This window comes from Pezoporus flaviventris, unplaced genomic scaffold, assembly GCF_033815535.1.
Source record: "Pezoporus flaviventris isolate CSIRO_AGI_PZ_B2104156 unplaced genomic scaffold, CSIRO_AGI_Pfla_v1 ptg000001l, whole genome shotgun sequence".
NCBI classification, from domain to species: domain Eukaryota; kingdom Metazoa; phylum Chordata; class Aves; order Psittaciformes; family Psittacidae; genus Pezoporus; species Pezoporus flaviventris.
Genome location: NW_026892549.1, coordinates 4,995,953 through 5,009,965, shown reverse-complemented (window position 1 = coordinate 5,009,965; position 14,013 = coordinate 4,995,953). Strand labels below are relative to the sequence as shown.

At 42.6% G+C, this 14,013-nt stretch overlaps 1 protein-coding gene across 5 annotated transcripts in view; it reads left to right on the top strand.

The window, feature by feature from the left end:
* SEMA5B (semaphorin 5B) overlaps positions 1 to 14,013 on the top strand; it is a 277,220-nt gene that overhangs the window by 56,787 nt on the left and 206,420 nt on the right. Inside the window, exon 2 of one of the 5 annotated variants that reach the window (XM_061468923.1) lies at positions 2,534 to 2,745. The exons of the other annotated variants lie outside the window; for them this stretch is intronic. The gene's annotated coding sequence lies outside the window, so the exon portion shown is untranslated. The remainder of the gene's footprint in view (positions 1 to 2,533; positions 2,746 to 14,013) is intronic. 5 annotated transcript variants of the gene reach the window in all.

Below are 14,013 nucleotides of genomic sequence, written 5' to 3'. Positions count from 1 at the left end.
ACGCAATGGAAATTGCTATGAGGCATGGACAGCTAACAAACTGAGGGATAGGACTGCAGCATTTCTTTGGGAGAAGCATGGATTTGTTATGATACATGGTACATGTTATATATAGTACATGACACACAGGATGTATTTTGTGAAATATCCCTTTTAGTTTACTAAAAAAATAAATTACTTTTATTCAGGATTCCTGCTTGAAAGCTTTCTGTTTGCAGGCAGCCAAACAGCATGAAAGTTAATTGCTCTAATGTCTGCAAGCCATTTGCCCTTGCACCCTCTTGTTGATATGAAGTGTAGTGGCTTTGCACAGAGTGGGAAATATGTATGGGTCATTTTTGGGACTCACTTGTCAGGGTGTGTGTAAACCCATCTCAATAGGTTTTCCTGGACTTTGCCTCTCTGGAAACATTACCACAGTGCAGCAGCAAACCCAGACTAGCTCTGCACTCATATGCAGGCAGTTTGTTACACTCCCTCCCTGACACTGGCTTGCCTCTCTTCTCTGCTGCATAGGGTCTGTTGGGGGTGTCTCATGTGCTGCAGTGCCATGGCTGAGCAAGCATTCCTCCTTGTTCCGGGAGAGACGTGGGACCTGGGCAGGCTTGTTTAAGGTCACCTTGGATATTTCTGATCAATTCTGCGGTATGTTGCTCTGACCTATCTGTGTGCCAGTGGTCCCAAGCTGCTTGTTTGTAGGCAATAAGCTGGGATGCTGCTGCTCGCTGTATATTGTCTTTTGAATCTTATTGCAGAGGGGTGTCTGGACCCTGGGAGAGACACTGCTTTGGTTTTTGAGCCATTCAAAGCGTAGATTCTCTGATCACATGGCAGATGGATTAATACATTTTAATCATAAATGAAACAAAGCACAAAAACTGAGATGTGATGCAGAACATGAACACCCAGCATGTCTGGACTGGATGTTTGGTTTTCACAGCTTAAGCCAGTATCTGCAGAGCATAAAGGGTTAGTTATTCTAGCAGTAGCATGATTAGGTGCTATGAACACTAATGATCAAAAAAGCTCAGTTTTAGCTTACGTGAGAGTTGTATCCAATGTTTTCATGCCTGTTAACTTTACAGACAGCAGGTTTCCTACAGGAGCCGGAGATTCAGGCAACTACAGGAAAACTTACTGCGAATGCACGTAGTGTCTGACTAGAGCTGTGGTCTGTGGTGGGAAGTTAGACAAGGTGAGACTGTAAAAGGCCAGTAATTGTACACTAGAGATGGCTGTGATTGCTTTGAATGTGTAGACATTGTCAGGAACACAGAGGAAAAAGCATAGCCTATTTGAACACTCTTGTCTCAGACTTGTAGCTAAGTTAAGTCAGGAAATGATTGAGGGGTGCTCTTGTTGTCTGTGCATTTTCACCTCTGGGATTTGTAGAAACTTGGGATTTTGTGCTGCCTTTGGCATAGCTTTGCTACCCTTTGCCAAGTTTCATTAATCAGCAGCCGGGGTTACCTGGAGGGTAGGATGTCTACCTGATGGGAATTCAAGGACCAAAAGGAGAGGTTTCAACAACTTTGTTTAAAGGCATTTCAAGGTTGGTTTTTTTTTCATATATATATTTTATATTTGGCTCCTGAAAAATAGCTGCCATTTTTTAGCTATTATCAGTGGCATTAGAGCTTCACGTAGTAACAGCATGCTGGGATCCATGAGAGAGTGTCAGACTGGCTTGCTGCTACATGAAAAATGTCAAATCTTGCAGCATCTCAGCTCTTGATTTTTGTCTGGTTTTTAGCACTTTGGAATTTGGTGCCATCATCTTATCAAAATGTCTCAAATTAGAGCTTGCTTTAAACAGATGCTTTACAGTCTCAAATAAGTACAATTTGTAGACATAACTCAGAGAGAATTTAAAATGTTGAGGGTAGCTACATTCAGCAATTGCTGGGATCCAGCTAAACAGATGAATTTTTATGCCAGCTTCCCAGCACCCCTTGAGCAGAACTTTTCCTTCCGAGGTATTCTTCTCAATTTGCTCTTTTCCCTGAGACTCTGTTTTGTCTTCTGTGCTGAACAGCACTGCTATCCCCTTGTCTCTTGTCTCCCAGGCATTGCTGTTCCCAGTTGTGTGACGGTGTTGAACTTCATACATTGCTGTGTGTGTACAAAAAGCCTTAATTACGGCATGTTAAGTGAAGCAGTATGTGGAGCGTGGGCTAAACTCTGGGATATTTTTAGCCTTTGTTGGCCTTGTCATGGCCCTTACTGTATTTCTCTGGGAAACAGTTGCTGAGTAGCATCATTTAGCTTGTCCCACATAACTCTGAGCTGGAAGGCTGGAGTTTCCTGCCAGGCTTGAGACTTCTGGGACGGCTGTTTTCCCACTGGGAATGTGCCCATTTTAGCATTTAAGACCTCATGCCTTATCAATTTTGATGAGTTTGGGGTGGAAAGGCAATCTCAGGAGTAGATGTTAAGTGTTGTATTTGGGGGGGATAAACCCCAAAGTTCATGAGTTTAAACTATGACTAGGTTATGTGTGGCAAACATCTGTATCCCTTTGCTCCTTTTGCAGAGCAATTGGAGACACATTGCATCACTGCTGCCAAGGGTGCCTTGTGCACAGATATTCCTATGAACAGGGACAGAAAGTGTTGCTGCCACTGGCAAATGAAGGTCCTATGGATGGGTGGAGGACAGAGAGCCAAATCACTGCCTCCACAGAGAAGCAGTCCCCTTAGTCCTGCAGTGGGTGACTGCTGGCTGGACTGTCAGCACAGTGGAGAGGTGCATTCAGCTTGGCCACTAGTGAGGTTATATGGAGAGAAAGTGAGGGTCCTGGCTGGTGCTGTGGGAGAGAGTTTGTGATGGGGAGAATGTCAGTAAGTTTGGAAGAGGGGTGTTGGAAGGCCAGAGTGGGAGTACAGGGGACATAAGGGAACAGGGATTACAGGGGTGGCTGCATAGGGAGGGACACTCAACCTGGATCCCATGGCAGCATTAGCAGCTTGCTTGAAATTCTGGGGTCCAAAATGAGGGCTGATGAAACTGGGGCTGAAGCTGTCAGCCCTGCCCTGTCTGCCAGGGCCCCTGTTTCACAGTAGAATAGGCAGAGGGGCAGATAAGCCTGTGCTGCCTCCAGCTCCTGTGCAAAACCCATCTTTTAGCTCAGACCAGTGAGGATGATGGGCATGAACTGAAGTCTCTGAGTGTAAACTGTTGCATTTAAGCGCAGCCACATGTTCTACTCAGTCTGTTACTGAAAGCAGTGGTGACCTCTGGCAAATGGCTGAGGCCTTAAACTGGTGTAACATGAATAGCTAGAGTTCATCTGGTTTTGGATTTACAGTATTCACCTTTGCAATCTTCTCTTTCCTACCCTGAGCACTAAAAGCATTTTTTTTTCTTTTTGGCGTAATGAGAATGTCATGTAACAACATGGCTCCGGGAACTGCAGCTTTATGAAGAATAGGAAGTTAGGAAAGACTGTATAAAATCACCATGTTCTGTTATATTACTTAAAAATTACAAAATACTGGACTTCAGAGACAGAGAGAAGCGCTTTTATTAGCTGAGAAAACATGTATGAAATTTGAGTTTAACATGCAACAGCACAAAAGTGGGTAGCAGCGTTGGGAGCAGCACTGACTTCTTCCATGTCTTAACATAGAGAGAGGAAAAAGAGGGGCTGAAGTTTCTGTACGAGGAATTCTTCCTCTGCTGGGCAAAGTGTTACATTAAGAATTAGAGTAATTTATTTTCTGCAGTCATAATACTTGCTTAAAAGAAGACCTTTACATATTTTAGTTTTAAATTAATTGTTCACTTTTAGAACTCCTAAGAGTCTGAGGAGTGAATCTAAGCATGAGTTTTTAGAAGAAAACACTTCTGATCCCAAACTGAACCAAGAGTCAGTTTAATCACAGTCTTCTGTGCAATAGGAGGCATTTAAGAATCCATCAAGTTCATGGGAAAGTGATCTTGGAAGAGCAACAAATAAATACTGTGACCTTTTGACTCTGCTAACCCTGGAGCTGTGGTAAGTTTGCAGTCAGGCACTTGGTGCCAGACAGGAATTTTCATTGCTGCAGTGAAGTAAATCACCATGAGGAGGAGGCCTCGCTGGGCCTGTCTGCATGGAGAGATTTTCAGAGCTCTTATTCCCTGCGGGTAACCGCTCCATCAGTGACAGTGTAAATGGGAGCTGAGCGATAGATCTGCTCAGGAAGCCTGAAATAACAGCATCTTAAACCACGTTATCTAACACAGTACCAGAAATGCCAACGTTATCACTGTTGCGGTCTGCAGTGGTGGTTCTGGCAGAATCCCAGCAGTGTGGGATAGATTTGTCCCCAAGGCAGATTTAGTGAGGGGACAGAGAGTGCTGTAGTGCTCTGCAATAGCACCATCTTAACGTGGCACACGTAGGATGTGAGGCTCACCATTCTCATCCACATCTCTTCAGCAGTTCCAAGAAGCTGAATTAATGGTGGGAAGAAAACCAGCTTTTGGAAAAATCATTGTTTTTCATGATTATTAATTTAACGGTCCTTAGAAACAGATGCTTTTTAAACGTTATGTTGGGGATGGCAGTTTCTCTGCAATTACATTGGCTGATCTGGCTTTTTGGCTTTGCTTTCTGTACCCCAGGCAGAGCTGTGTCTACCCTGATTTGCAGTCTTATGTCTAATGTTTTAATTACAGTTAAGCTGCAGACACTGAACCAAGTATCATATTGCCACACTGGTTTTCAGACCTTGTAAGATTAGGCCTGGAAAGATTTGATTTGTCTTACAGAGCCTGAAAACTGAAAAAGTGACTAGAGGTTCATTTTGTTTTTATTTATGTATTTTATGGGAATGGAGGGTAAATCTTTTATTGTTCAGATTTTCAATCTTCTCTCAGTCTTTAGTTCAAATGAATACTGGAAGAAGTTAAGCCTGGTTTCCTGCAAATTTGTGTCTTGTGGCTTGTTGTGGACCCTGATGAATGTAGTTAAGTCTCATATATAAGGCTATTTCCAATGTGGTTTAGTTTAATAAGTCATGAGTTCACATTTTAGCCTTTTCCTGGAGTTGCTAGATCTATGTCCTCTCCAGAGCTTCTGTTCGCGAAGTCTGTAAGAACTTTATTATCCTGGAAACCTCCACTTTTTTCTGGTATGCCTTAAAAGTAGTTCCTGAGTTCCCGAGTTATTAGGAAGAAGAGGTGATCAGACTGCACACTGGTACTCATATCCCAAGGAACCAGAACAGAACTGATTTTTGTGCAGCTATTGGTACTAGCACTTTAAAGAGATGACCAGCCAGCGCAAGACTTGGGATAAAATTGGGAGTTGAAAATCATGTATTCTCCTGATCGGTCATCATGCACAAGGGAATAAAAGGCCTGATTACCACTGAAACTGCTTGGGGAGACAATACAACTAGCCTGGATATTGTTCTGTTCTGCTTGATTGCTGCCTTCTCCATGTGAGCTCAGTGTGGCATGGCCAGGATGTCACGTGAGGAGAATAAGAGGAGTTTGTGCACTGTGCAGTTATTATCAGGTTGTCCATGGAGAATACGGCTAATACAGCTCTTCTCAGCATTGTAGCTCCTGTGGGGTGTGTATGTGTGTGTTCTGCACCAACAGGCTTCTTGCAGTTGCTCACTGATACATGAGCAGGAGTCTATAGGGGATGCCCTGCCTTTGTCTTTGCAGTCTGTGTGGGCACTGTCCCTACCCTCAGTAAAAGACTAGGCATGTCAAACATGCTGAGATCCATTAAAATGAGTCCTTTCCCTCTAATGCTGGCAAAATCAGTGCTGCTAAAAGGGGAGTCTTGCCATCATTATGCCTAAAAGGCTGTTACAGAGCAGTGCATGGAACTGCTGTGGAGCAGTAGAAACCTCTCGAATTAAATCACAGGCTTTGCTGTTAGCTGTAGAAACCTCCTCTCCTTCCTCAGCATACGTGCTCAGTGTGAACCTGTGAAATGTCCAAGAAGCAACAGCTATAAACTCACTTTGAAATACTTTCTTTCCCTCTTTTCACTCTCTCCCATCTGCTCTTTTCTTGTGTTTCTGCTCCTTTGGTGACAATAAAGACCCCCCATATTCATTCTATGGATTCCCTCCATCTCAGGCAGCCAGGAAAAAATACAAATGGCATTTGATGTAAATCAGAGTAAGATTCAGCTGGGTTTCATACCCCCCACCTTTTCATGCTCTAGGCATTAGTATAATGAAGCAGAAAGCAGTGATTCTTATTTAATTTACATTCGTTAAGGCAGATGCCTTTGGTATGTGTGAGACAGGAAAAGACTGGTCAGTGTGGCAATGTGTGAATGACTAAGTCTGGACTGAAAGCTGATCTTTCATTTATTTAGGCAAAGACAGGAATGTGCCCCCTGACTTCCTTCTCGCCTTCATCTGCTATACCCTCCCTTGTCGCCTCTTTGTGAGCAGTGATTCATGGGCTCGCCTAGAACATAGCAGCTGCAGAGCATCCTGGTTCCAGAAATGGTGACGACAACTGTGATGCTGTTCCACCACCAGCTGAGAGATGCTCCCATAACTGGACAGAGCAATCACTCAATGACAGGAGTGATGTCTTAGCTGAGAGCTGTGCCAGGGACTTTCTTGTGCTATCCAAAAAAAAGCCAAAGTAGGAGAGCTGGGTTGGCTTGACCTGTCCCTGTGCAAGGGTGAGTAGAGTAGTAGTCTCTCACTGTGCCCTACACCTCCTGACTCACTCCAGCATGACAGAGCAAGGGGAAGAAACAAGCTTGGTTCTGCCCCTTATTTTCCCTGTAGGATGGCTGCACGCAGCCTGGCGTTTCATGTTTCTTGCACTGAAGTGGATACAGCTTTTCTCTGGCAGGACTGAAGGAACTAGAACTGCCTGTGACACAATTTGTTCCCTAGGTCCTGCTCACTGGTGCCAGCCTTTACTCCCAGCAGATGATGTCTTACAATCAAGATGTGATTGCACTATTAGGATTTTTTTTTTCCACGTCAAAAATGGCTCTCCAATAATGTAAAATTTTTCATCCCTGATCATACTGTGATGCGCATGTGGTAGTTCTGCTCCCCCAGCAAATCATCCTTCCTGACAGACAAAGGTTCAGTGGTTCATTTATTTGCCCTGTTTTTCTCTTTTAAAAACTCCTTAAATTTCCATTACTGGGAAAACATTTAACTGCCTTAAGACCGCACCATGGGTTTGAGTCTGATTTGAGGGCAGACAACTTTATTAGTGGCAGGGAGTTCCTTTTCAGATAAATCCTCCTTTGCAGAGAACATCTTTCCTAAAGAGTTTCACAGATCATTATGGACACAAATAACTCATCAGAAAAAGTTAGTGATACTCAGTGCTTGGCAAGCGCTGAGTTATTATCCAGTTAATGCTGCGGCACTGTGCGTTTCCAGCTGTGTTGCAGTGGCACGCAGACCTCAGCAGCTGTTGCAGAGCTCATCAAATAGCTGTTGAGCATCATCTTTGATTTGTCATAAACCTAAAGGTTCCTCTGGGGAAGAATGTTATCGCCTGCCACAGCCCGGTTACACTACAGCGATGCTCCAGCACTGTCGTTATCATAGGGATGCTGCTTGTTTGAATTCCTCTCTTCTCCCCTTTGCGTTTATTTTATTTCCTTTTTTGGGGAGGGTTGTGCTCAGATTATTCATAGCCTTATACTTCTAACTAACTGAGTTGTCTGAAAGTGCAGGTGGCTGTACACTTTAGGGCTACCTGGCCTCATTTCTTGCTAACCAGACAAATTCACAAGTAAAAAAATACTTTGAAGCCTACCAATACCAAAAGGCACAGAACAGAAGTGTTTTGTGGAGTGCTTGGATACATTGTCCCCATAGAGAGGAATGGAGTTACAGATGTAAGTTATGGGATGGACAAAATCTATATTTTATGTGAGATTTTAGTGTTTGCACAACAAACCCAGGAAACTTCAAAACCAGAAAGGAAATTCTGAGGGGGAGCAGCTTTGTTTGGGGTTCACAGAAAAGCCTGCCTTCAGATGTACAATACACAGAACATGCTGAAGCAAAACCTTATTTCAGAATATTTACTTTCCCAGTTTTCTTCCTTTTTTCCTTTCAGACACAATTTCAGCAGAATTTATATGATTTCCCAAACAGTATTGCCTCAAGGAAAAACACCATCCAAAGATTTTTCTGACCACTTCAGTCTTGGTGCTGCTGAAAACCCTATTGGAGTATTCATGTGCTTCCTAGAGACTTGAAAAATCAGCCCATGCTCTAGTGCAGAAGGTATTTTGTGAGTGCAACACATCACAGTGAAGTTTCTGATCATGGTGGCCAGATCACTTAAACTCTCTGTGCTTCATGTTTCTTGCTATTATGTGAACAACAATAAAGTTGGTTTTGGGTTCTATGATTGTCTAGGCAGGGTCCAAATTCTTGCAGTCCCTAATTTCAAAATCCAGCTTTTTGACTCGGCCAACACCCCTTCAGGCTTTTAGTTTAGAAACACTTTGTTCAAGTCACTGCTAAGTGGCCCTTAAGTTTGCCTGGAAACATTATCAGAAGAGACATGGAAGTCGCTCCTGGCCAAATCCGCATTTGACTGCCTTTGAACAACACTCTGACAACAATATTTTTCCTTCCTTAAATTGCGGTTTGCAATGCTCACTTCCAGGGACTCTCAAGTACTAGTGACAGGTGAAAGTATTTGTGTGTTTTCACACACAATTCCTCCTTTCCTGACTGTGCTGCTTGCGAAACTTGCTAAGTCACCATGATTGGGCTTTGAATGTCCCAGTGACTGTGTTCTATAAATACCCTGGATGGATAGAGATGGTGCAAAAAAGCAAACGGCACTTAAGCGGTAAGGACTTTTCTGCTGGGCCTGCTGGGTTTGTGCAAGTTGTCATTGTGACTGTTTGTCACAGGCTGCAAAAAATATTTTCAGCTGCTTGAGATAAAATAGACAGAGGTGGAAGCTTTGTGTTGGTTTGGAACAGTGAGGTGCTTTCGGGCCAGAAATGTTCTTTCTGCTACCAGCCTCCAGAAGACTTTTTTGGCCTGAGGGCACATGTGTTAACAGTTTATATATTAGTCCAATAAAAAATATACATGATCTACCTCATCTCATTATCAGTCCATCACCTAAGATGTTGCTGCAGCTCTAATGGTGGCTCATATTTCATTTGTATCCAGTGTATTTTAAGGCTGCAAAATCAGCCAGCCAGGATGGATGTCAGTCTCAGTGCTGTCCTCTGCCTGTTATTGTATGTTTGTATTAATGATGAGCTATCCTGTAGTATTAGTCAATTTAAATATTGAAAACAAATGTTTTCCTATATCTCTGCCTTGAGGCTAGGAGTGATTATTTCAGCCTTTTCAGTGTATATGAATCCGCATTTGTAGGAGTCTCTATTCTGCGGTGAGCCCAACATATAAACTTAGTCTGCAAATTCATTTGAGAAGTGCTAAAATTGGCACCTAGTTCTGCAAGTACCTATATCAACGATGTATCCGATGGTCCAAATACCACATTGCTTTGTAATTGCAAATTTTTAGACTTAGCCACCTGGGTCAACGTGCTTCTGCCTCTTTATTGTTTACATCTTGATGTTTCAGTGTCACCAGGACACATTATTATGACACTGGGATACAAATAGCCCATCATTGAGGGTTTTTTTTTAGTAACTTGGCAATGTTATCTAAAGCAAAGCAGACTCTTGAATTTGGGACATACTGCAGTACACAGGGGCAATGAGAAGTATTTGTGGTGCAGAGTATTTCTTGCACATTTGAAATCTCTGTTATATCAATCTTAATCATAAAAGGAGTGGCTGAAAAAAAAGTAATTTTTTTCTGCTTAATGTTTCTGATAAAATTAGCATTTGCATAAAATACACTTAGATATATTATAAGGGTTTCACACGGTAACCTTAACAATGTTTATAGTGCTGTTTATAAATATGTGTTTAGGGAGATATAAAATTGCGGATCATTGACCTGATAAGCCACAATATAATTTTCAGAGCTATTTAGGTGTGTCAACTGAATGAGTATTTAGAATCCGTGCAGCCCATGTAGTACAAATTTGCATGAAAACCATATTGATTTCAGGTGCAGAAGAAGCATTTCAATGCAGAATAGATAGTCTGCTGGATTTTTTGGTATTCTAAGCTGAGAACAGACAGAATTTGCACAAGACCCCTCCTAGTCCTAACATGAGGTGGTACAAGGCAGTGGGAGGCATTGCGTAGGAGATGTAATAAAACACTGAGATCCTGGGTTCATTCAGCTCCTGGGTCTGTCCTATATACCCCAATGGGACAGTCTGTGAAGGCCTCCATCTAATGCTCTCATTTCTAACCCTTGATATGAGGGAGAGATGCTCCCATGACTGCTAGCAGAGAGGTAGATTTAGGTGCTACTCTTCATGCCACTCTTGATATTAGCCTAGTGATGAGTCCCCAGCACTTTTTGGCTGCTGCACACTGCAGCCAAAAAGTTTCAGAATTTGGGGGCTGCAGAGTTGAGATACCATCAGTAGCAGAAAGCTCAACTCCTCCAGAGCAGTGGGTCAAGGAAGGACCTACATCCCTAGTGAGCGGGCAACAGAGAAGGCAGGAGGAAAACAAGAATGCTTGGAAAACATTGCTATGAGGTGCAGAGCAATGACAGGAATTTTGCAGAACTGATACTCAGTGTGGTGATGCGCCGTGTATGATGAAGTGCCTCAATGTATCCAGATAATTTTGAACATTTGTTTCTTCAAGTCAATGTCAAGATCTTTTTTGTATCCTGCAATCTGGAGCTCATTAAGTGCATGACACATGGAAAACTGCGTTTGCTTCTTATACGTAATAATGTGGAAAACAAGCTCATAACCCCATTTTCTGTTGGACACCTTTTGCATTCCAAATTCAATCAATTTTATGTATGTGCACTTGAACATTCAGACATATTTTTTGCTGTGTCTGAGTATGGATTTGGAAGTCATGTTCTGTGCAAAAATCTCCACTATTCACCAATCCTTGGTTGAAGACAGAAGAATAAATACATAAAGTGCCATACTCCATCCACCTGAGATGGCCCGAGAGATGGAAATGCCCCCTTACTGCCAATGTTACAAACAGGTATTTCTCTAGTGGGAGATAATTGAAGGATGCAGTGCATTTGGTAGTTTGTTGTTGTCTGCTTCAAAGCGAGAAGAGAATCAATAATTTGTTAGGCTGTGAGCTGACGGCTTGTCTGAATGCCAGCTCTGGTGCCCTCCAGGATAAGCTGCCAAAGTGACTGAGGGAGTAAAGCGGGATGTAAATTCCACAGGTCATTTTACTGAAGCTCATATGTGGAAAACCCTTAGAAGCCTCTCAGTAAGGACAAAATCCTTCCAGGCTTAATTCTTGTTTGAGCAAAATTCCTTCTGAGGTCAGTAGACCTAATCCTGAAGTCCGATCATTTGTTTACCTCGATAGGATTTGAGCATGTGTGTGTGAGTAGGGAACAGAAGGAGGGAGGATCTTGGGACAGGGTGTACTGGAAATGCTTCCTTGTGTGGCTTCAAGAAGCCTGGCAGGCTTAGGCTCTACAGAAATGGACACATCCATGAAAGGAAGGCTTGCTTCAATAAAATCAATCTTTGCTTCTTGCTTTCTGTAGTAGACAGAGCAGATGAGGATTCCTCTTTTCTGTGGAAGCCGTTTGGTGCCTGGGGTGGCCCAGCCCTGTCTCTCAGGGATGGTGCAGCTTACACTTCCATATATGTGCTTTAGAAACTGTGTGCATCTGAGACCTTTCATGTAGAATCATAGAATGGTTTGGGTTGGAAAAAACCTTTAAGATCACCTAGTTCCAACCCCCCCTGCCATGGACAGGGACACCTCACACTAAACCATGTCACCCAAATCTCTGTCCAGCCTGGCCTTGAACACCACCAGGGATAGAGCATTTACTACGTCTGGAGGAAAAAAAAATAACTCAGGCTGACAAGCCTCTCTTGTCTTTTTAATTGCATCACAGGCCATCAAAGTGATAAGTAGCATCAAATATAGAAGCTGATGAGAGCTGGGGCATTGATTTCTCTTATCCTCTGGCTGAGAAACAAGCTCTGAGTTTGCCTTGTAGCTCTGAGGAAGGAACCTTGCAGGGGGCTTTGGAGCAAGATGTGGCTCTGCTTGCCCCATCTGCCATCATAGTGAAACCCCGTAAAAGGCCCGTGTCTCTGTTTTGCAAGTTATGTCATGCCAACAGTGCCCTCAGCACTCAGCAGAGATTTGTCCTGCCTGTTTCCACACACACACCTCCTTCCCCCCTGAAAGTTGAAATGTATCATCCTTTATGATGGATTCAGCCTTTATTAGTCAAAGATCATGCCTGTTTGTTAACCTTCCAATAAGGCTACATCAGCTGAGTGAAACACCATTCAGCCAGGCATCTGGTTTGATAAAAGTCACTGCTGGTGTCACACAGCTGTGTACAATTTTGTTTGGTTTGAGACTTTTTGCTTTTTAGTAAAGAGGTGGAAACCGTTCTTCTCTTCTGCTTTCTGGTGAGTGACTTATAAACGACCTGTGTGAAATTGGCTCTGGAAAATATAATCAGAAAAATATATAGGCTGTTGCATTGTTTTTATGAATCCCAGGTCATGATACAGGGAAGATTCTGTGGTAAAGTTTCATTAAAAGTAAAGGAGGAACACTAAAAGCTCTGCTGCTGAAAGTAAAACTTTGTCAAGCCAAGTAGGCCATCTTGTACTTCATTCCCTGCTGTTTATCTAAAGCACATTTCTTACATTTAGTAGATTTCTACTTCTGGCAGTTTATATCTCCATGAGTTTAAGAGCATTTGACTAATTAAGAGCAGAGAGATTTTCACCATGCTGCGACAGCCCCACTGAAAGAAAAATTTCCAAGTGTTTTGCTCTCTGGGGGCATATAAGGCCAAAATTATACAGAAATGTCTGTGTACATATACCTATTTAGATATTACATATGCCTATTTATATACCATATACCATGTACATATACCTATTTAGATATTCAGATTATGTCCATATACATATTTAATTAAAAACCACAACACGTTAGAAGTGAGCACCTTCAGGGTGCAGAACGTATGTCCTGTAACACAGTCTTTTAGGTGGGTCTCTAGTGTGTTTTTAGCAATTTGCAAATTAATCATGGAAGAAATTTAGGAGGCTTGATCCTAGCGGTGAAGAAGCGTGTGTGTTTGTGTGAGTGCATGTGCACGCATGCAGAAAGCAACTGTGAGGGATGCCTGTGCTTAAACTGATCAGACAAGTTTTATTACTTCTGTCCATTGATGCTGTTTTGAAATATGGCAGGCTGAGCCGATTAAGGTAGCTCAGAAATGTCTTTTCAAAATGGCTTTTGGGCCCCGGTTCCCACACTGACTTACTTCCTTCATTCTCTTCAAAATGTGCTCTCCTCAGCATTTGCGGTGCTTATTCACTCAGATGCACTGAAAAACGCATCATTAACCAGTGGTTTTCTGGCACAAAAGGTGGGGTTTGGTCCCGATCCAAAAACATACAGGAAAAGATCATAACCGAGGGAACAATTGTATCAAACAGTGAGAAGGTAGTATGCATATGAAAGAGTACAGCTGAGTTAAAAAATATACAAATGAAGGGAGATGTAATTCAGTAGAAACTCACAACTGCATTAACCTTACTGGTGTCGGACAGTGCCTCACTCCACAGTAAATCCTGTGCACCAAAGTTCAAGATTCAGCATCAGGAAAACATGCGAGTTCTTAACTTCGTCCCTGTTTGGCAGCATGATCCTTGTGTCTCCCATTATTGTGAACCTGGTTGCCACCTCTCACGAGGCTTGGAACAGCACTGAGATCCCATGGATTTTTAATTTCGTGTATTGATGTTTGTGGTGCCACAAAGGGAGAGTCTGGTCTGAACCAGAGCCTTCAGCAAATGTAACCTGACTATGAGTAACGCAAAATGGAGGCAGTCATGGAAAGAATGACTTGATCATGAAAATTAACAAAACACCTCTCATTTTATTGTGGTGTGTTTGAAAAGAACAAAATCACTCATAAG